The sequence below is a fragment of the Anomaloglossus baeobatrachus genome, chromosome 1 (genome assembly GCF_048569485.1).
Source record: "Anomaloglossus baeobatrachus isolate aAnoBae1 chromosome 1, aAnoBae1.hap1, whole genome shotgun sequence".
NCBI lineage: Eukaryota > Metazoa > Chordata > Amphibia > Anura > Aromobatidae > Anomaloglossus > Anomaloglossus baeobatrachus.
Window position 1 is genome coordinate 443,024,395 of NC_134353.1, and position 21,969 is coordinate 443,046,363.

Here is a 21,969-nt window from a genome sequence, read left to right on the forward strand (position 1 = left end):
TTGCGGAATCGCATGTGTCCTCCGTAGGGACAACACAAGCGAGAAACTGCAGCGCACTGAACCCTGATCGTGGGTACGAGTAGCTGCGTTCTCCTGCGGAGGAGACCTCGCGGCCCCGTAGGTCAGGCCCCTCTGCGTCCGGGATACAGTGAGTCTTGATCTTGGGCACGTACCCTTAAGGTGGCTTTACACACTACGACATCGCTAAAGCAATGTCGTTGGGGTCACGGAATTTGTGACACACATCCGGCCACGTTAGTGATGTCGTTGCGTGTGACACCTATGAGCGATTTTGAATCGTCAGAAAAACGTTCAAAATCGCTCAGCGGTGACATCCCCCCCCCTCTTCCCAATTATCGTTGCTATTGAAGCAACTATGTAGTTCGTTGTTCCAGCGGCAGCACACATCGCTACGTGTGACACCGCTGGAACGAGGAACCTCTCCTTACCTGCGTCCCGCCTGCAATGAGGAAGGAAGAAGGTGGGCGGGATGTTCAACCCGCTCATCTCCGCCCCTCCGCTTTGATTGGGCGGCCGCTTAGTGACGTCGCTGTGACGCCGAACGAACCGCCCCCTTAGAAAAGAGGCTGTTCGCTGGTCACAGCGACGTCGTGAGGCAGGTAAGTACGTGTGACGGGTCCGTGCGATGTTGTGCGCCTCGAGCAGCGATTTGTCCGTGACGCACAACCGATGGGGGCGGGTACGCATGCTAGCGATCTTGCTAGCGAGATCGCAGCGTGTAAAGCGGGCTTTAAACTACACTGTTCTACAGCCAAATTGGTTCAGATATGAAAACAGTTGAATTTTGTGGTGCTGAAAACAAATGATTCTAAATTTGCTGATTGGCTCTAATTTTCAAGATTCAGAGGAGATTGTAATTACCGTATTTTTCGCTTTATAAGACGCACCGGATTATAAGACGCACCCCAAATTTAGACATAAAAAAAGGTAAAAAAAAGAAAAATGGGGTCTGTCTTATACTCCGGTGTTCTCTTACCTTAGGGTGGCAGCAGTGGTGGTGAAGCGGGGTCACAGGAGGCACAGTTTGTGCTGGCAGGCGCGGCGGGTCAGTGACAGGGGGTCCGTGGTGGCAGGAGCCGCGGGGTCCGTGGTGGCGGCAGCAGCGGCGGCGGCTGAGTCGTGCAGCAGGCCGGTCCAGTGAGTGTCCCAGTGTCCGCGGTCCCGGTTCAAATGATGGCTCAGTGGTGGCAGCGGCGGTGACGGCTCAGTGTTGGCAACGGCGGTGACGGCTCAGTGTTGGCAGCGGCGGTGACGGCTCAGTGGTGGCAGCGGCGGTGACGGCTCAGTGGTGGCAGCGGCGACTGCTCAGTGGTGGAGCAGACCAATGCCGTGTTTTCCCAGTGTGTCTGCGGTCCCTATTCAAGTGATGGTGCCCGGAGCGACGCATGCGCACATGGAGCTCTCATCCAAGGGCTCAATATGCGCACGCGCTGACTCCCGGAGCAGCGCATGCGCAGATGGAGCTCTCATCCAAGTGCTCCATCTGCGCACGCGCCCGCTCCCGGCGCCATCATTTGAAAGTGGGACCGCGGACAAACTGGGTAACTTGCTGCACAGCAAGCAAGCACAGGTACCCGGCCACTTGCACGCAGCTACAGGCACTCGGCCGCCCGATCGCCGCACAGACAGGACCCCCATGTACCGCTATATTCGGATTATAAGACGCACCCCCCATTTTCCTCCCAAATTTTTGGGAGGAAAGGTGCGTCTTATAAAGCGAAAAATACGGTACTTATGACACATTTCATGCAGACTTATAGAAAAGTTAGTCTTTATTTCATCATTATTATTTTTAATTGTTGGTACCTAGTCGATTACATCATCCATTTAGTCTATTGATCCGTCAGTATTATATCTTAGAAGAAAGGATGTCCAGCTCTTCAGGCAAAGAATCATTGTTCATGATTAAGGGTGAGTGTTTTCACCTGAAACGCGTAGTGCTGGTCATGTCATTCTCTGTGTCTGCATGATGAAATAAAGATGTGATTCTTTGCCTGAAGAGCTAGACATCCTTTCTTCTTACATTTACCGGGCCGTGGCAGTGCCTGTCCGTGCTCCAGGACGGAATCGGGATTGAGCCTTTTGCACGGTGAGCTGATTCACACAAATTGATTATATCTTAGGATGGGCAGTCAAAAGAAAAAAACACCAACTCCACTCCGATGACATAATTTTACTTACAGGAACAGTAGCATCACCTACTTTTATAGATGTCCTCTGTGTAAGGTATACAGACATAGGATTTCTTGGCTTAGTTTCTCAGCATGCGGACATGTTTCTATTTTCAGATATGCATCTTTCTTGCAGTAATAAAGCAGATTGCTTTTGCTATATAGGCGGCAAACTCACTTTTGCGTCACAAAGGTGACACTTGACTATCCTAAGGAAACCCTACAACCTGTAGTTTGTCTGCAAAATAAGTGATCAGGACAGGAACTTGGATCCACACATAAGCTGCAATAGATGTATACCACATCTTACCAGTGGTTGCATGGGAAGAGGCAATCTATTCTATGCCTTTTTGGCAGTCCCTATAACCTGGAGAGACATCCCATCAACTACAAATTGCTAGTTCTGCATCATTTCCCTAATTAGGAAAGGCGCTTCAAGGAAAAAGTGGACTTTACAGTATGCAAACATTCCATCTGCAATATGCCCGGTTCCAAAAGCACCAAAAACCTTTTCAGTTGAGTCAAGTGAGGAAGAAGAGGTCTGTTGGTGTCATGAAGTAACTTCCTCACACGACCCAGACTTTGTCAGCAACCTCAACTGAACCACACTCCTTTATAACAGAAAGTGAATTGAATAATTTTGTTAGAGATTTGGATCTGTCCAAGAGTATAGGCCCAGTCACCCACAACGACTTACCAGCGATCCCGAAAACGATGCGACCTGATGGGGATCGCTGGTAAGTCGCTGGGAGATCGCTGGTGAGATGTCACACAGTCACACCTTACCAACGATGCAGGAACAATACAGGTCGCAGTAGCTACTGCGTCACAGAAACCGTGACTCATCTGCGATCTCGCTAGCGATCTCGTTATGTGTGACGGTACCTTATGGCTGAGCGCTTACATTCCAGGCTACAGCAGTGGAAACTCCTAGAGGGTGATGTTTGGATTTCTGTGTCCCACAACCGTGATAAAGATCTTGTCCAATATTTCTTCATGGAGGGCTATCTTGTGGCAAGCAAGAACATGAGCAGTTTAAGAGAAGCTCTGAAGATGAGTCCTAATCCACAAGAATGGAGGCTATTCATCAATTTGTCCAAAATAAACCTAAAAGTAGTCTTGCTGCATAATGTAATGTGCTACCTCCATGTGACGCTATCCCTCCAATGTGGAGGGGCGGTGTGACCAGTGGGTGCCCTTTTCCTTCAGCCTCATCCTGTCCGTGGAAGGCGAACAGCCCCCCACCCCGACCTCAGCTCCCTCCCCCCTGCCCTGTGATCCCTCACTGCCCTGCTTCTGCAAGCGTCCTGAGTGCTGTGAGGGCCTTTGCTGCTGCCAGCGAGCACTCCCAATGCACCACTGATCAGATCACTCCCCCTGTGCCCCAGTGATCACCCCCCCTGTGCCCCAGTGATCACCCCCCCCCGTGCCCCAGTGATCACCCCCCCCCCGTGCCCCAGTGATCACCCCCCCCCCTGTGCCCCAGTGATCACCCCCCCCTGTGCCCCAGTGATCACCCCCCCCTGTGCCCCACTGATCTCCCCCCTGTGCCCCACTGATCTCCCCCCTGACTGCCCTCGGTGCGCCTGACTGCCCTCGGTGCGCCCGACTGCCCTCGGTGCCCTCCGACTGCCCTCGGTGCGCCCGACTGCCCTTGGTGCGCCCGACTGCCCTCTGTGCGCCTGACTGCCCTCTTTGCGCCCGACTGACCTCCGACTGCCCTCTGTGCACCTGTCTGCCCATGGCCTGCCGTAGAAAGTTTCACTAAACACTCTCACATACACACGCACACTAATAAAGTTTAGTTTAGTTTTTTTTTTTTTTTTACACACACACGCGCAAAATGGTCTCGCTCATCCCGGTCACAAAGGGCGTAAGCTGAGGAGGCATATGCCTCCGAAGCTGATAGTGAGGGAGAGGACCCCACTTTTCTCTATTCCTCCCACTCTTCCTCCTCCAGTGACATAGACTCGCTGCCATGAAGACGTCGCAGGACAAGAGATTGTCCAGAGGCCGTGGGAGAAGAGCCGGAGGCCGTGGGAGAAGAGCCACAGCCAAGTGTGAGTACCCCCCAACCTAGTGCTAGTCATGCCCAACCTAGCACTAGTGCCCCCATCTGGACCCCTGTCCCTGAAAATTTTGCTCCACGGATTCCTGATTTCGTTCCCCAATCAGGAATCCAGTTCGAGACTGCCAACCTCAGAGAAATACTTTTTCAAAGTCTATTTCTCTGAGTCAATTGTCAGTCTTATGGTGGAGCAAAATAACCTGTATGCCCAGCAATTTTTGTCCGAAAACCCAAATTCATCATATTCTACTTGGAGTCCCATTGACTCAGTAGAAATGATGAAATATTGGGGACTGGTCCTTCACATGGGGATGGGGATTGTGAAGAAACCAGAAATTCGCCAATACTGGAGTACTGATATTTTATATCAAACTCCAATATTTGGCATGGTCATGACCCGCAAACGGTTTGAGGCCGTTCATAGGTTTCTTCATTTTAGGGACAATGCGGACAGCCTTCCCCGCGATGATCCGAATTTTGATACTGTTCAAAATTCGATCGGTCATCGAGCACTTCAGCAACAAGTTTGCTGAAGTGTACATTCCCAAAAGGGAAATTTGTGTGGATGAATCCCTCATCCACTTCAAAGGGAGGCTTCAATTCCGTCAGTACCTGCCAAGTAAAAGGGCCAGGTACGGGATAAAACTCTATAAGCTGTGTGAGAGTACCTCAGGGTACACTCACAGCTTTAGAGTTTACCAAGGGAAGGATAGCAGGATCCAGCCCCCAGAATGCCCACCTACTCTGGGGGTGAGTGGGAAAATGGTGTGGGATTTGATCCACCCACTGCTTGATAAAGGTTACCATCTGTACGTTGATAACTTTTACACAAGCATCCCACTCTTTCAATCCCTGTCTGCCAGAACTACCGCCGCTTGCGGTACTGTGCGCAGAAACCAGAGTGGTCTCCCTTTGTCGCTAGTTGAGCAGCCTCTCCCTAAGGGTGAGAGCCGAGCCCAATGTAGCGGCAACATGGTTGTGGTCAAGTTCAAAGACAAAAGGGACGTCTTTTTCTTGACAACAATCCATGGTCCCGGCACCACGGCCACCACCGTTAGCGGTTCCTCAGCACAGGTCTACAAACCGGACTGTGCCCTGGGGTACAACAAGCACATCGGGGGAGTTGATCTTTCTGATCAAGTCCTCCAGCCCTATGGTGCCATGCGGAAGGCGAAGGTGTGGTACAAGAAGCTGGCCGTGCATATCGTACAAATGGCACTGTATAACGCATACGTGCTCTCACGATGTGCAGGCCAGACCAACAACACCTTCCTTCAGTTCCAGGAGGCGGTGATAAAGGCCCTCATGTTTGGAGATGAGGAAGGAGCAGGCCCCAGCACCTCAAGAACTCAAGTTTCCCGTATGGTACCAGGGCAACATTTTCCCGGTGAGGGAATATCAAGAAAAAGGTGCCGGGTCTGCTATAAAAAGGGGATAAGAAAGGAGATGCGTTTCCAATGTGAAACGTGTCCTGAAAAACCTGGACTGTGTTTGAATGAATGCTTCAGAATTCATCACACGTCCTTGGACTAAACACATCCTGACATTCCCCTACAGAACTCACCCACACCAGCCTGACATACACAACACCACACACACACACACCAACCTGATGTACACTAAACCACACACACCAACCTGACGTACACTACACCATACACCAAACTGACGTACACTACACCAACCTGACATACACTGTCAGGTTGGTGTGTGTGTTGTAGTGTACATCAGGTTGTGTGTGGTATATACTACACCACACATCAACCTGACGTACACTACACTATACTGCACACTAACCTGACGTAGTGTATGTCAGGTTGGTGTGTGGAGTGTAGTATACATCAGGTTGGTGTGTGTGTTTACCACACCAGACACCTCAACCTGACGTAGACTACACCACACACCAACCTAACATACACCACACACCATCCTGACGTAGTGTATGTCAGGATGGTGTGTGTGGTGTACACTACACCACACACACCAACCTGACGTACACTACACCACACACACACACACACCAACCTGACGTAGTGTATGTTAGGTTGGTGTGTGTGGTGTTTACTACACCAGACACATCAACCTGAGGTAGACTATACCACACACCATCCTGACATACTGTATGTTAGGTTGGTGTGTGGTGTAGTCTACCTCAGGTTGATGTGTCTGGTGTAGTAAACACCACACACACCAACTTGATGTATACTACACTACACACACCAACCTAACATACACCACACACCATCCTGACATAGTGTATGTCAGGATGGTGTCTGTGGTGTACACTACACACACACACACCAACCTGACATACACTACATACTCTCCTTACGTGACATGGTGTCCGCTAACAATTGGAGCTAATTTTCCATTCAAATTGTTAGTGGACACCATGTTGCGTATGGAGAGCCCCTGTGTGCCTAAACATTGGTGCTCTCCCACAAGTGACCCATTATGGAAACTAGACCTCCCAAGGAACTTATCTAGATGCAAAGTAAGCACTTTGAACCCCCAGGTGCTTCACAAATTGATCCGTAAAAATGAAAAAAATACTTTTCTTTCACAAATATTTTCTTTTAGCCTCAATTTTTTCTTTTTCACATGGGCAACAGGATAAAATGGATCCTAAAATTTGTTGGCCAATTTCTCCTGAGTACACAGATACCTCATATGTGGTCATAAATTACTGTTTGGGTGCACAGCAGGGCTCGGAAGGGAAGGAGCACCATTTGAGTTTTTCAATGGAAAATTAGCTCCAAAAGCCAAAAAGCGCTCCTTGCCTTCCGAGCCCTGCTGCGCGCCCAAACATTTGATTTCCACCACATATGAGGTATCTGTGTACTCAGAAGAAATTGCACAAAAAATGTTATGGTGTAATTTTATCTGATACCCTTGTGAAAAAAAGCTACCTGGCTGAAGTAACAATTTTGTGGTAAAACAGAAAAAAATAAAATTATTTTCACGGCTCAACATTATAAACTTCTGTGAAGCCTCCAGGGGTTCAAAGGGCTCAATAAACATCTAGATAAATTCCATGAGGGGTCTAGTTTCCAAAATGGGGTCACTTGTGGGGGAGCTCCATTGTTTAGGCACCTCAGGGGGTCTCCAAACGCAACACTAACGATTCCAGACAATTTTGCGTTTGAAAAGTCAAAAAGCGCTCCTTGCCTTCCGAGCCCTGCTTTGCGCCCAAACGTTTGATTTCCACCACATATGAGGTATCTGTGTACTCAGGAGAAATTGCATAATAAAGTTTATGGTGTATTTTTTCCTGATACCCTTGTGAAAATGCTAAATTTTATAGCTACAGTAACATTTTTGTGTAAAAATTAAAATTTTTCATTTTCTCCTTCCACATTGCTTTGGCTCCTGTGAAGCATGTAAAGGGTTTAAAAACTTCTTGGATATGGTTTTGAGTAGAGTGAGGGGTGCAGTTTTTAGAATGGGGTCACTTTTGGGTATTTTCTGTCGCATAGGCTTTTCAAAGTCACTCTAAATGTGATGTGGTCCCTAAAAAACATTTTTGGGTAAATTGTTGGAAAAATGAAAAAATTGCTGATGAACTTTGAACCCTTCTAACTTCCTAATGAAAAAAAAATTGTTTCGAAAATTGCGCTGATGTAAAGTAGACATGTGGGAAATGTAATTTATTAACTAATTTGTGTGACTTATCTCTCAGATTTATGGGCATAAAATTTAAAATTTTGAAAATTGCGCAATTTTCAAAATTTTCGCCAAATTTCCGAAATTTTAAAAAAACACAAAAAATATCGGCTTAAATTTACCACTTTTATAAAATACAATCTGTCACGAAAAAATAATCTCAGTTTAAGCGATCCGTTTAAGCGTTCCAGAGTTATAACCTCATAATGGGACACTGGTCAGAATTGCGCAAAATGGCGAGGTCAGTAAGGTCAAAATAGGCTGGGGGCTGAAGGCGTTAAAGGTGGTTGGCCAAAGTTCTGCTTTTTGTGTGAGTGGGAAAGTTATGCAAGAGCATATCATTACAATAAGAGATTGGCTTCTCCAATATTCACTTCAGCCATGGAGTCAAAATGTCCTGCATCCAGCACTTGTTGACCCACATAAGATTTTGATACCACCGCTGCATATCATGTTTGGCCGCATGAATAACTTTGTAAAAGCAATGGGAAAAATAGTTAAAGGGAAGGTATCGTCAAAAAAAAAAAAAAAAAATTAACTGAAAAAATGTAAAGTTCAGTGGAACCTCGCTTAACAAGTAACCCAGTTAGCGAGTATATCGCTTAACGAGCAATGCTTGCTGTAAATTTGTAACTCTGTTTACGAGCAACCTTTGCTGTACGCGCAAAATACTCACCGCACACACTTCCAGTTTCGTACATCTACCGTGCTTTATCCCGCTCTTACAGTCCACACGCAACACAAACAAGAACACACAAACACGCTCGCACACACATATTATGCTCACCTTACCCTCCGTTCCATCGCCTGCCTTATGGATCTTGTAGTTCGCCGATACAGGATGTGTATCGGTAATCATCACAACAAGGGAGGAACTTCCGCTGTCAGCCACTACTCAAAGGCACCGCGCTGGCCAATCGGAGGCAAGCGGCTCCTGCCTTTGACGTCAGCGCTCTGGTAGCGGGAGTTCCTCCCTCGTTGCGATAGTTAGCCGATACACATCCTGTACCGGCAAACTGCAAGATCCAGGAGGCCGGTGATGGAACGAAAGGTAAGTTGAGCATAATATGTGTGTGTTTGTGCATGTTTGTACGTGTGTGGAATGGCACAATAGGGGACCAAGATGGGACATTTAAAAAGTTGTGGAACTAATTGTCTGCATTGCAATGATTTCTATAGGAAATCTTGCTTTGCTGAACGAGTACCTTGGTTAACAAGCACAGTCCCAGAACGGATTGTTCTGGTTAACCACTATATTAATGCTTTAACCCCTTCACGACCATGGACAGATATATCCGTCATGGAGCGTGTCCCGTTAAGCCCCGCCCCCTGCCGCGGGCAGGCGGCGGCAGTCTGCACACATATCAGCTGTTTTCAACAGCTGACATGTGTGCCTGCTAGCCGCGGGTGGAATTGCTTCCACCCACGGCCATTAACCCCTTAAATCTTGCTGCCAAAGTCTGGCAGCAAGATTTATATGCGCGCGGCCATGTTTTTTACTTACTGCCGCCCCCACCGGAAGTCACGTGCGTGATCACGTGACTATCGGTGGTTGCCATCGTAGCACAGGGTCATGTGATGACGCCTGCAGCTATGATGTTTCACTTTCGTTTTCCCTCGGCACAGAGCAGAGGGAAACAGAAAGTGACTGTATCTGCTGTTTACAGCTGTATAGCTGGGATCAGCAGATAGATAAGAGCGATCGGATTGCTGATCGCTATAGCCCCCTAGGGGGACTAGTAAAATAAAAAAAAAAAAAGTTTTAAAAGATAAAAAAAAACAAAAAAAACCCTAAAAGTTCAAATCACCTTCCTTTCCCCCCATTGAAAATTAAAGGGTTAAAAAATAAATAAATATACACATTTGGTATCGCCGCGTTCAGAAATGCCCGATCTATCAAAATATAAAATCAATTAATCTGATTGGTAAACGGCGTAGTGGCAAAAAAATTCCAAACGCCAAAATTACGTTTTTCGGTCGCCGTAAGTTTTACGCAAAATGCAATAACAGGCGATCAACACGTAGCATCTGCGCAAAAATGGTACCATTAGAAATGTCTGCTCGAGACGCAAAAAAATAAGCAGTTACTGAGCCATAGATCCCAAAAAATAAGAACGCTACGTGTTTCGGAAAATGGCGCAAAACGTGTGCCACTTTTATTGGACAGACTTGTGAATTTTTTTTAACCCCTTAGGTACAAGTAAACCTATACATGTTTGGTGTCTACAAACTCGCACCGACCTCAGGCATCACACCCATACATCAGTTTTACCATATAATGAACACCGTGAATAAAACATCCCAAAAACTATTGTGCCATCACACTTTTTGTGCAATTTTTCCGCATTTGGAATTTTTTTTGCTGTTTTCCAGTACAGCATATGGTAAAACTTATGGTTTCATTTAAAAGTACAACTTGTCCCGCAAAAAACAAGCCCTCATATGGAAGATTTATAGAAAAATAAAAAAGTTACGGCTCTCGGAAGAAGGGGAGCAAAACGCAAAAACGGAAAGTGCCCCGGGGCTGAAGGGGTTAATGTTTTGTTTAACCCCTTAGTGACGGAGCTAATTTTCACCTTAATGACCAGACCAAATTTTGCAATTCTGACCAGTGACCCTTCATGAGGATATAGCTCTGGAACACTTCAACGGATCCAAATGATTCTAAGATTGTTTTTTCGTTACATATTGGGCGTCATGTTTAGTACCAAATTTTTGACGATATTTTTTGCGTTTATTTATGAAAAATATTGAATTTTCGCAAAAATTTCGAAACATTTATCAATTTTCAACTTTCGAATTTTTTACCGTTAAACCAGAGAGTTATGTGAAACAAAATGGTTAATAAATAACATTTCCCACATGTCTACTTTACATAAGCACAATTTTGGAAACAATTTTTTTTTTGTTAGGAAGTTAGAAGAGTTCAAAGTTTATCAGCAATTTCTCATTTTTACATCAAAATTTACAAAACCATTATTTTAGGAAGCGCATCACATTTGAACTGACTTTGAGAGGCCTAGGTGACAGAAAATACCAAACTGACACCATTCTAAAAACTGCTCTCTCCCAAGGTACTTAAAACCACATCCAAGAAGTTTATTAACCCTTCAGGTGCTTCACAGGAACTAATGCAATGTGGAATGAAAAAAAAAACAAAAATAAAATTTTACCTAAAAATGTTGCTCTGCCCCCAAATTTTTTCACTTTTAGAAGAAATAACACAACAACATGGACCCCAAAACTTGTTATCCACTTTCTTATGAACGCGCCGATACCCCACATGTGGTAAGAAACCGCTGTTTGGACAAATGGGAGGGCTCGGAACAGAAGGAGCAATATTTGAATTTTGGAAAGCAAACTTGACTGAAATAGATTGCGGGCACCATATTGCATTTACAGGTCCGCTAAGGTACCTAAACAGCAGAAACCCCTCACAAGTGACGCCATTTTGGAAACTAGACCTCTCAAGGCTTCTATCTAGTGGTATAGTGAGCATTTTGGACCCACAGGTACTTCACAGATTCTGATAACGTTACGTTGTCATATTGAAAATTTTCATTTTTTTTTTCTCAAAAATGTTGCTTTAGCATCAATTTTCTTTCTTTTTCAAGAGGTAATTCCAAACATTTGACCCCCAACGTTTGTTACCCATTTTCTTTGAGCGCGGTGATACCTCACATCTGAAACCTTTGTTTGGACAAATGAAGGGGTTGGAACAGAAGGAGCAATATTTGAATTTTGGAAAGGAAATTTGGCTGAAAAAGATTGCGGGCACCATGTCGCATTTGGAGGGCCCCTAAGATAAGTAAACAGCAGAAAACCCCCACAAGTGACCACATTTTGGAAACTAGGCCCCTCAAGGAATTTATCTAGATGTTTGGTGAGTATCCTGAACCCCCAGGTGCTTTACAGGAGTTTATAACATTGAGCCATGAAAATAAAATTTTACCACAAAATTGTTACTTCAACCAGGTAGCTTTTTTTTCACAAGGCTAACAGGAAAAAAATCACCATGAAATTTATTATGCAATTTCTGCAGAGTTTGGAGATACCTTACATGTGATAGAAATCAACGGCAGGGCTCAGAAGGGAAGGAGTGCCTTTTGACTGCAAAATTGGCTGGAATCAATATCGGATGCCATGTTGCATTAGGAGAGCCCCTGAGGTGCCTAAACAGTGGAGGTCCCCCACAAGTGACCCCATTCTGGTAGCAAGACACCTCAAGGCTTTTATCTAGGTGCATAGTGAGCATGTTGAATCCATGAGTACTTCACAGAATTTGATAAGCTTAGGTCGCCATATTGTAAATCATAGTATCATAGTTTTTAAAGTTGAAGGGAGACTCTAAGTCCATCTAGTTCAACCCGTAGCCTAACATGTTGATCCAGAGGAAGGCAAAAAAAAACCCAATGTGGCAAACAAGTTCCAATGGGGAAAAAAATTTCCTTCCTGACTCCACATCCGGCAATCAGACTAGTTCCCTGGATCAATACCCTGTCATAAAATCTAATATACATAACTGGTAATATTAAATTTTTCAAGAAAGGCGTCCAGGCTCTGCTTAAATGTTAGTAGTGAATCACTCATTACAACATCATGCGGCAGAGAGTTCCATAGTCTCACTACTCGTACAGTAAAGAATCCTCGTCTGTGATTATGATTAAACTTCTTTCCTCAAGATGTAGCGGATGCCCCCGTGTTCCAGTCGCAGGCCTAGGTGTAAAAAGATGTTTGGAAAGGTCTCTGTACTGTCCCCTCATATATTTATACATTGTGATTAGATCCCCCCTAAGCCCTCGTTTTTCCAAACTAAATAACTCCAAGTTTAATAACCTGTCTTGGTATTGCAGCCCACCCATTCCTCTAATAATCTTGGTCGCTCTTCTCTGCACCCTCTCCAGTTCAGCTATATCCTTCTTATATATCGGTGACCAGAATTGTACACAGTATTCTAAGTGCGGTCGCACTAGTGACTTGTACAGAGGTAGAACTATATTTTTTTCATGAACACTTATACCTCTTTTAATACATCCCATTATTTTATTAGCCCTGGCAGCAGCTGCCTGACACTGTCCACTAAAGTGAAGTTTACCATCCACCTATACACCCAAGTCTTTTTCTGTGTCTGTTTTACCCAGTGTTCTACAATTAAGTACATAATCATAAATGTTATTTCCTCTACCCAAGTGCATGACCTTACATTTATCTACATTAAACTTCAATTGCCACTTCTCAGCCCAATCCTCCAATTTACATAAATCTCCCTGTAATATAAAATTATCCTCCTCTGTATTGATTACCCTGCAGAGTTTAGTATCATCTGCAAATATTGAAATTCTACTCCGCATGCCCCCAACAAGGTCATTTATAAATATGTTGAAAAGAAGCGGGCCCAATACTGACCCCTGTGGTACCCCACTATGAACTGAGACCCAGTCCGAGTACGTACCATTTATAACCACCCTTTGTTTCCTATCACTGAGCCAGTTTTTAACCCAGTTACACATATTTTCCCCTATCCCCATTATTCTCATTTTATGTACCAACCTTTTGTGTGGCACCGTATCAAAAGCTTTTGAAAAGTCCATATACACAACATCCACTGCATTTCCCTGGTCCAGGCTTGAACTTACCTCTTCATAGAAGCTGATCAAATTAGTTTGACAGGATCGATCCCTCATAAACCCATGTTGATACTCTGTCATAAGGTTATTTTTCTTGAGATACTCCAGTATAGCATCTCTCAAGAAACCCTCAAGGATTTTACCAACCGTAGAGGTTAAACTTACCGGCCAATAATTTCCCGGCTCAGTTTTTGTCCCTTTTTTGAATATTGGCACCACATTTGCTATGCGCCAGTCCTGCGGTACCGACCCTGTTATTAAGGAATCTGAGAAGATTAAAAATAATGGTCTATCTATCACAGAACTCAATTCCTGTAGTACTCTGGGGTGTATGCCATCCGGGCCCGGAGATTTGTCAACCTTAGTGATTTCGAGGCGGCGGCGTACTTCCTGCTGGGTTAAGCAGGTAATATTCAAGGGTGAATTTATGGTATCACTGGTCATGTCATCTGCCATGGCATTTTCTTGTATAAAAACCGTAGAAAAAAAGTCATTCAGCAGGTTGGCTTTACCCTCATCCCCTTCCACCATTTCACCAAGACTATTTTTAAGGGGGCCAACACTATCACTTTTCAGTTTTTTACTGTTTATGTAGTTAAAGAATATTTTAGGATTATTTTTACTTTCTCTCGCAATGAGTCTCTCTGTCTCAAACTTAGCTAACTTAATTTGCTTTTTACATATTTTATTTAGTTTTCTATAATTATATAATGCCTCATCACTACCTACCCTCTTTAATTCTTTTAAGGCTTTCTGTTTTTCTTTTATTGCTTCCCTTACAGCTCTATTTAGCCATAGGGGTTTCCTCCTATTTCTAGCATGTTTGTTCCCATAGGGTATATTTTCTGCACAAGCCCTATTCAGGATGCTCATAAAAGTCTCCCATTTGCTTTGTGTACTTTTATTACTTAGTACATCATCCCAGTTTATTGCACTAAGATCATCTCTCAACCGTTTAAAATTTGCTTTCCTGAAGTTTAGTGTCCTTGTAGCCCCTCTACTAGACATCTTACTAAAGAATACATGAAAACTTATTATTTTGTGATCACTATTCCCCAAGTAACCCCCAACTTGTATATTTGATATGCAGTCTGGCCTATTGGTTAGTACAAGGTCTAGTAGCGCTCCCCCTCTTGTGGGGTCCTGTACCATTTGTGAAAGGTAATTATCTTTCATTGTTATCAAAAATCTATTTCCTTTGCTGGAACTGCAAGTTTCTGTTCCCCAATTTATATCAGGATAGTTAAAGTCCCCCATAATAATTACCTCTCAGAGACTCGCTCGTTGCTTTAGCATCACATTTCTCACTTTTCAAGAGGCAACAACAAAAAGTGGACCCCACAGGTTATCCAATGTCTTCTGAGCACAGTTATACCCCACATGTGGTTAAAAACCTCTGTTTGGATAAATAGGAGTGCTTGAAATGGAAGGAGCACCATTTGAATTTTGGAAAAGTTTAAATAAATTGCGGGCACCATGTCACATTTGCAGGGCCCCTTGGGTACCTATACTACAGAAAACCCCCACAAGTGACCCCATTTTGGAAACTTGACCCCTCAAGGATTTTATTCAGGCCTACAGTGAGCATTTTGAATCCACAGATACTTCACAAAAATGTTTCTGTAGCAACAAATTTCTCACTGTTAGGCTATGTGGCCATGATCCAGCGACACTGCGTCTAGTACACAGTGTCAGCCTTCCTGCAGAGATGTGAGTGTTGTGCACGGGAGAACGCAGCTGCCCGTGCCCACAATTTGCGTTCAGGCTGCTGTGGATTTTAGTTCTATTCTACCTGTAGAGAGCACTCTTGTCTACGCAGCATAAATTGACATGCTGAGGCTCAAGAAGCTGCACGACAGGTCAGTTTACGCTGCAGAGAAAAGAAGCACAGTGGGCATGGGATTTCTAAAAATCCTTCCACTGTGCTTCTACTGCACAATGCAGCGTTATGGATGCAGGGAAAACTCTCTGCGCCCAAAACGTTGCAAACCCTGATTGTGGGCACACCGTAAAATGCTATAATGGATGAATAGATAATGTCAAACATATATATAACGTCCCAACCCCTGCATATTCATTTCATGTGGCACTAAAGGGTGCCTAGCCTTGTATGTAGCCAAAAGAAAAGAAAATAAACGACGTAGAGTCCCCCCTATTTTTTATAGCCAGCTAGGGTAAAGCAGACAGCTGTAGCCTGCAAACCACAGCTGGCAGCTTCACCTTGGCTGGTGATCAATTTGGAGGGCTCCCCAAGCTGTTGTTTTTTGTTTTTTTTTTTTTGTTGGTTTTTTTTACTATTTTTAAATAAATTTAAAAAAAAACAAACAAACATGGAGCCCCCCCCAAATTAGATCACCAGCCAAGGTGAAGCTGACAGCTGGGGTCTGGTATTTTCAGGGTGGGAAGACCCATGGTTATTCTACTCTTCCCAGCCTAAAAATAGCAGGCCGCAGCCGCCCGAGAAGTGGTGCATCTATTAGATGTGCCAAACCTGGCGCTTCACCCCAACTCATCCCGTTGCTCTGGTGCGGTGGCAAACGGGGTAATAAATTGGGTTGATACCAGCTGTAACGCCACCTGGCATCAAGCCCATCAGTTAGTGATGTCACTGCGTCTATCAGATACCCGACATAACTAATTGACAGTAATAAAAAAAAAAATTTTTTGAAAAAACACTCCCCAAAACATTCCCTCTTTCACCAATTTATTGAAATGAAAAAAAAAAATCGGGTCTGCTATAATCCATTTTGGAAGTCCCACGACGATTCTGGACCTTCTAAAATATGGGGGCACATTCATGCAACGTATCTCCCATTTTCTAGGAGTGCAGACACTCCATGTGAGGAGAGTGGGTTCAAAGAATCTGCACCTACCCTCCCCAGGTCATTGCAGCAGAGTGCGAGCAGCCAGCCAGCGTTTCTGAAAGCAGGAAGTTGAGCTGACAGCCGCTCTGTGCGCATGCGAGCAGCGTGCATTGTAAAGGAGGGGGCCGCGGGGGATCAGCGCTGCACAAGGTATGGGAGGACACCGGGGGGAATAGGGGGTGACCTGGCAGGGCCTGATCACGTGACTGAGGACCGGAAAAAATGTCCCGAATCATGATCTCCAGGGTCTCAGCTACCCCCGGTAGCTGAAGCCCCGGAGATTTTGCAATGCTGGGGGGCACTATTTACCTTTTTCTGACTGCTGTTTTAAAACAGCAGATCAGAATAAGTACCCTTTTTTTGCTGCCGTTTTAATACAGAAGGCGGTCGTAATGGGGTTAAATATGTCTTTAATTGAAAAAACTATATATAATATATATTTTTAAGTTTGATATTTTCCACTCGAACACTAGGGGGAGCAGCTGGTGAAATCCTACTGTAGAACTAGCTCACATTACAGCTGCAGTAAAAGTGGGTGGAATCTGCTCTCCTGTGTGTGATGTCACCTTCCCCTCTCAATCTGCTTGTTTCCAAAAGAAAAAGGGAAGATTAAGTTTAGGCTCACTGTGCAGAGCCATGTTGTTGGTGACTGCAAAGTAAACCTAATGTTTAATGTGTCACTGAGGACTGCTGCATAGTGCTCCCCACATGGGCTCTGCCGCACGCCCGCCCGCCCACTGTGCTCTGCTGCACGCCCGCCCGCAGTGCTTTGCTGTCCAGGGCGTGTGTCCAGTTCACAGCAGAAGCTGTCTGTGTTAAGTATAGTTTGTGACAACACAGACTCTGTCAGTGCCTAGCATGGGTTAAGTTTCTTAAAATTCAGCCACACACGATGATAGTTTGTTTATAAACGGGGAATAAGCCCCTCATTGTTTCTACAAGACTTTAAAGCTGGGTTCACACATAGCGACAACGACGTCGCTGTTACGTCACCATTTTCTGTGACGCAACAGCGACCTTGTAAGTCGCTGTTATGATCGCTGCTTAGCTGTCAAACACAGCAGATGCAGCAGCGATCATAACGACACTCGTCGCTGTGGAAGCGATGCTGCGCTTGGTAACAAAGGGAAATATCTGGTAACCAACCAAAGTGCTTCTCTGGTTACCCGATATTTACCTTGGTTACAAGCGCACACCGCTTAGCGCTGGCTCCCTGTACTCATAGCCACAGTACACATCGGGTTAATAAGAAAACCTTTGCTTATTTCCCGATGTGTACTCTGGCTGTGTGCAGGGAGCCGGCACTGGCAGCGTGAGAGCGGCGGACGCTTTAACTAAAGTAAATATCGGGTAACCAAGGAAAGGGCTTCCCTTGGTTACCCGATGTTTACCGTGGTTACAGCTTACCGCAGGCTGCCAGAAGCAGTCTCCCTGCTCGCTTCAGTTCGTCGCTCTCTCGCTGTCGCACACAGCGATGTGTGCTTCACAGCGGGAGAGCGACAAGCAAAAAATGAAGCATGACATTCAGCAACGAGTGGCGACCTCACAGCAGGGGCCAGCCCGTTGCTGGATGCCACAGACAGCGACGGGACGTCGCTGCTACGTCACAGAAAATGGTGACGTAGCAGCGACGTCGTTGTCGCTGTGTGTGACACCACCTTTAGGAGTCTAGTGTTACAGATCTTATTGCCTTGGCCATTGAAGGTCAGATACCCAGACAAATCAATTATGCGAACGTCCCATTGTATTACTATGTGTATTGATAGATGCGATGTAACTTAGCTGTCTCTGCCAGAGACCACTACTACTAGGGATATTTTGTATACAGCTTGAAATCTAGCCAATAAGAGCTCAGTCTTATCCACCAATCGTAAAGACCCCAATGGGCTGAATGGAGAGCTCGGGTATAAGGAGGAGGACTCTCTCTCCCTCGCTCTCTTGCTCTCTCGCTCGCTTTTCCCGCTCTCGCTCCTGGCATGGTCAGTACAGAAATCTCTCTATCGTGGAGGGGTGAGAGGGAGTAATAAAGATGGAGTCCCTTATGTGTCTGTGTATTTATTTCTAATGAAGTGTTTTTTCTCTGTGATGTCTTTTTTTTTTTTTTTTTTTTAACCCTTTGTTAGAGATTCTTAATGGCCGGGTCAAACTTGGCCTGACAATAAGAATCTTGGGCTTTATAGCAGCTGGTAAAACAAAGTTGTTATTAACCCCTTATTACCCAGCGTGCCACCTGGGCCACTGGAAGAGTTGGATACCGTGCCAGAAGATGGTGCTTCTATGAAAGCTCCATTTTCTGGGGTGGCTGTGGACTGCAATTCGCAGCGGGGGGGCAGAAAGCTTGGGCCATCCTCCCGAGCGGAGTCCAATCCCCAGCTACCTAGTTGTACCTGGCTGGACAAAAAATATGGGCGAAGCCCATGTCAATTTTTTTTTTTTTTTTTTTTTTACCCCTAACTCTAGGGTTGTGTTATGGTCTTTTGTGGTTGTTTTTTTATTTTTTAATCTAGCACTTGAGCATTTTGCTGCTCACTTATCCCTACTCCTGACCACACAGCCGAACTCAGCTGACCTCACAGCCCGCACACGCTGCGATGGATGCAGCAGGACACAGAACAAGCAATTGGCCGACACTGGTGTCAGCTGACCACACAGCCTGCACACGGTCACACGTGATCGGAAACAGGCAGTGACTGCTGTTAACATGTATCCATCTCAGCGTGTGCGAGCTGTGAAATCAGGAGTCAACTGACTCCAGTGCCGGCTGATAAACAGAAGACTGAAGGGAGGAGTCTTTGAGTGGAGAGCTGAGTGGGTGTGTTAGATACAGTCCTACAGCCGCAAAGAATTATGGGAGTTGTAGGAACTGAAGTCAGGAGAGAGATTAACCCCATCAGAGCTGGAGCCAGAAATGAGGATGTGCTGTTAGGGCATGATAAAAGGTAATATTGCTCAAATAACATAATGGATGTGGAGAGAGGCACATATTAGCAAGATTTCTGAGAAAAAAAAAATCCGTTTTGGTAACTGGACAACTTCTTTAAGGAAGTCGGGCGTTCAGTTGGGGTGAGTCCTGGGCCATGCTGTCTTTCTAAAGGCAGCCGGGTCAGCGAACGAGAGCACCCACTGACCCCTGTGTCCCCACATAAAGGTCGGAGTCCGACAACTGTCTTCTATGCACAGGCGCTGCCGTATTTGAGGTGAGTAACTGTCGTTCAACTGTCGAGCAAATCCAAGATGGCAGTGCCCAGTGTTTCCGTAAAACTAGAATTAAATAAAAACTAAATAGTGAATTTAATTTTGTATTAAAAATACTTTTTCATAATCACTATTATTAATATAAAAATAAAAAAGCGACACCTTCCCTTTTAAGTATCTCATTGGTACATTTCCAAGCTTGAGTGAAGCAAAAATAAAGGCAGGAGTCTTTATGGTACCTCAGATTTGTAAGCTTCTTCAAGATGAGGAGTTTCTCTGTTTGTTACCCATGAAGCCTTTTCCTTACTTTGTATCATTCGCATTAGTGGTAACTTATTTTTTGGGAAACTCCAGAGCAGATAACTATGAAGAGTTGGTGAAAAATCTCCTCAAAACCTATAAGGATCTTGGTTGTAACATGTCCTTAAAGATTAATTTTTAATTAATTTAATTGATCATCCTTTTTCCACCAAACTGCAGAGCAGTGAGTGACCAGCACGATGAGAGATTTCCCCAAGATATTGCAGCTATGGAGAAAGTACCGTATTTTTCGGACTATAAGACGCATTTGGGGGGTGCGTCTTATAGTCTGAACGTAGGGCTGCGGGGAATGAGGGTGCTGCGGTGGAGCAGGTCATCGTGGGCATGAGCAGGCTGCAGCAGCCTTCCGTGACCATGTGGGCCTGCTCATTTCATATGCACGCCCATCCTCCCGCCCATCTCTCAGCGCTGAAGCCGACGCTGACAGGTGGGCGAGGTGATGGGCGGGGGATGCGCGCATAGTAAACAGCCGACCCACATGATAACCCCTGGCAACTACAGCCTGGAGTGATCATGTGTGGCCGTATTCACTGCCCCCCACGCATCAGCATCATCAGCGCGGGGTGCAGTGAATCAGTACACTCACCGACAACGCTCCCTGCAGCACCGCGATCTCCTCCTGTCTGTGCCAGCCGCGGCTGTGTGGAGACGTTCGGTGCTCACAGCGATGACGTCATCACTGTGTGCACGTGTCCACACGCAGCCGCGGCCGGCAGACAGGAGGAGATGGCGGTGCTGGCTGCAGAGAGTGTGGCCTGCTCCACACAGGTAAGCGGCGCTGTTGCTGGCACTGACTGGAGGATGAGCGATGCTGCGTGGAGCGAGGAAAGAGGAGTATAAACGTTTTAATTTTTTATTTTTTTTTTTTGTGTACCTCAGGATGTGGCCAAATGGCAGGATGGGGGTATATAGCAGGATGACAGCATATACCAGGATGGGGGTATATTATGAGCAGGATGGGAGTATATAGCAGGGTGGGGGTATATATCAAGATGGGAGCACATACCAGGATTGGGGTATATAGCAGGATGGGGGTATATAGCAGGATGGGAGCCATGGTGGATTTGATTTAAATCTAACTGATTTAAATCACGATTTAAATCACGATTTAAATCACTAGTCAGTAAGGCTTGATTTAAATCAGTGATTTAAATCAAAGTTTCTACCTAAACTAGTTCTTGCTACTTTAACATGCAAGTAGATGAAGATTTTTAGAATCACTTTTTATATTACTTTTTTCTCCCCAGTTTAATGGGTTAATCATTCATATTTGGACACCACTGTTCTGTTGTACTTAGGAAGGAGAAAAATAATCCTGACCTTAATAACAATTTAAATAGATTTATTCAACTGAAACAATAACAACATTACAGCATAAGTTATTTGCTTAAACAAACATCCATGTTTGTTAACTAATTTGGCTAAACAAAATATATATATATTTTAAGAAACTTAAGCGGGCTTTACACGCTACGACATCGCTAATGCGGAGTCGTTGGGGTCACGGAATTCGTGACGCACATCCGGCCGCATTAGCGATGCCGTTGCGTGTGACATCGATTAGCGATTTTGCATCGTTGCAAAACAGTGAAAAATCGCTAATCGGCGACACGGGGGTCCATTCCCAATTATCGTTACTTCAGCAGTAACGAGGTTGTTCCTCGTTCCTGCGGCATCACACATCGCTGCGTGTGACGCCGCAGGAGCGAGGAACGTCTCCCTACCTGCCTCCCGGCCGCTATGTGGAAGGAAGGAGGTGGGCGGGATGTTACGTCCCGCTCATCTCCGCCCCTCCGCTGCGATTGGGCGGCGGTTCAGTGACGTCGCTGTGACGTCGCACGGACCGCCCCCTTAGAAAGGAGGCGGTTCGCCGGTCACAGCGACGTCGCCGGACAGGTAAGTATGTGTGACGGCTCTGGGCGATGTTGTGCGGCACGGGCAGCGATATGCCCGTGTCGCGCAACAGATGGGGGCGGGTACGCACACTAGCGATATCGGGACCGATATCGCAGTGTGTAAAGTAGCCTTTAGACTGTCAG

The 21,969-nt window shown here is 45.5% G+C and overlaps 1 protein-coding gene across 4 annotated transcripts in view; it reads left to right on the forward strand.

Annotated features, from left to right (window-relative positions):
• The window catches only part of R3HDM4 (R3H domain containing 4), a 148,037-nt gene that overhangs the window by 104,691 nt on the left and 21,377 nt on the right, over positions 1-21,969 (forward strand). The window lies entirely within an intron of this gene.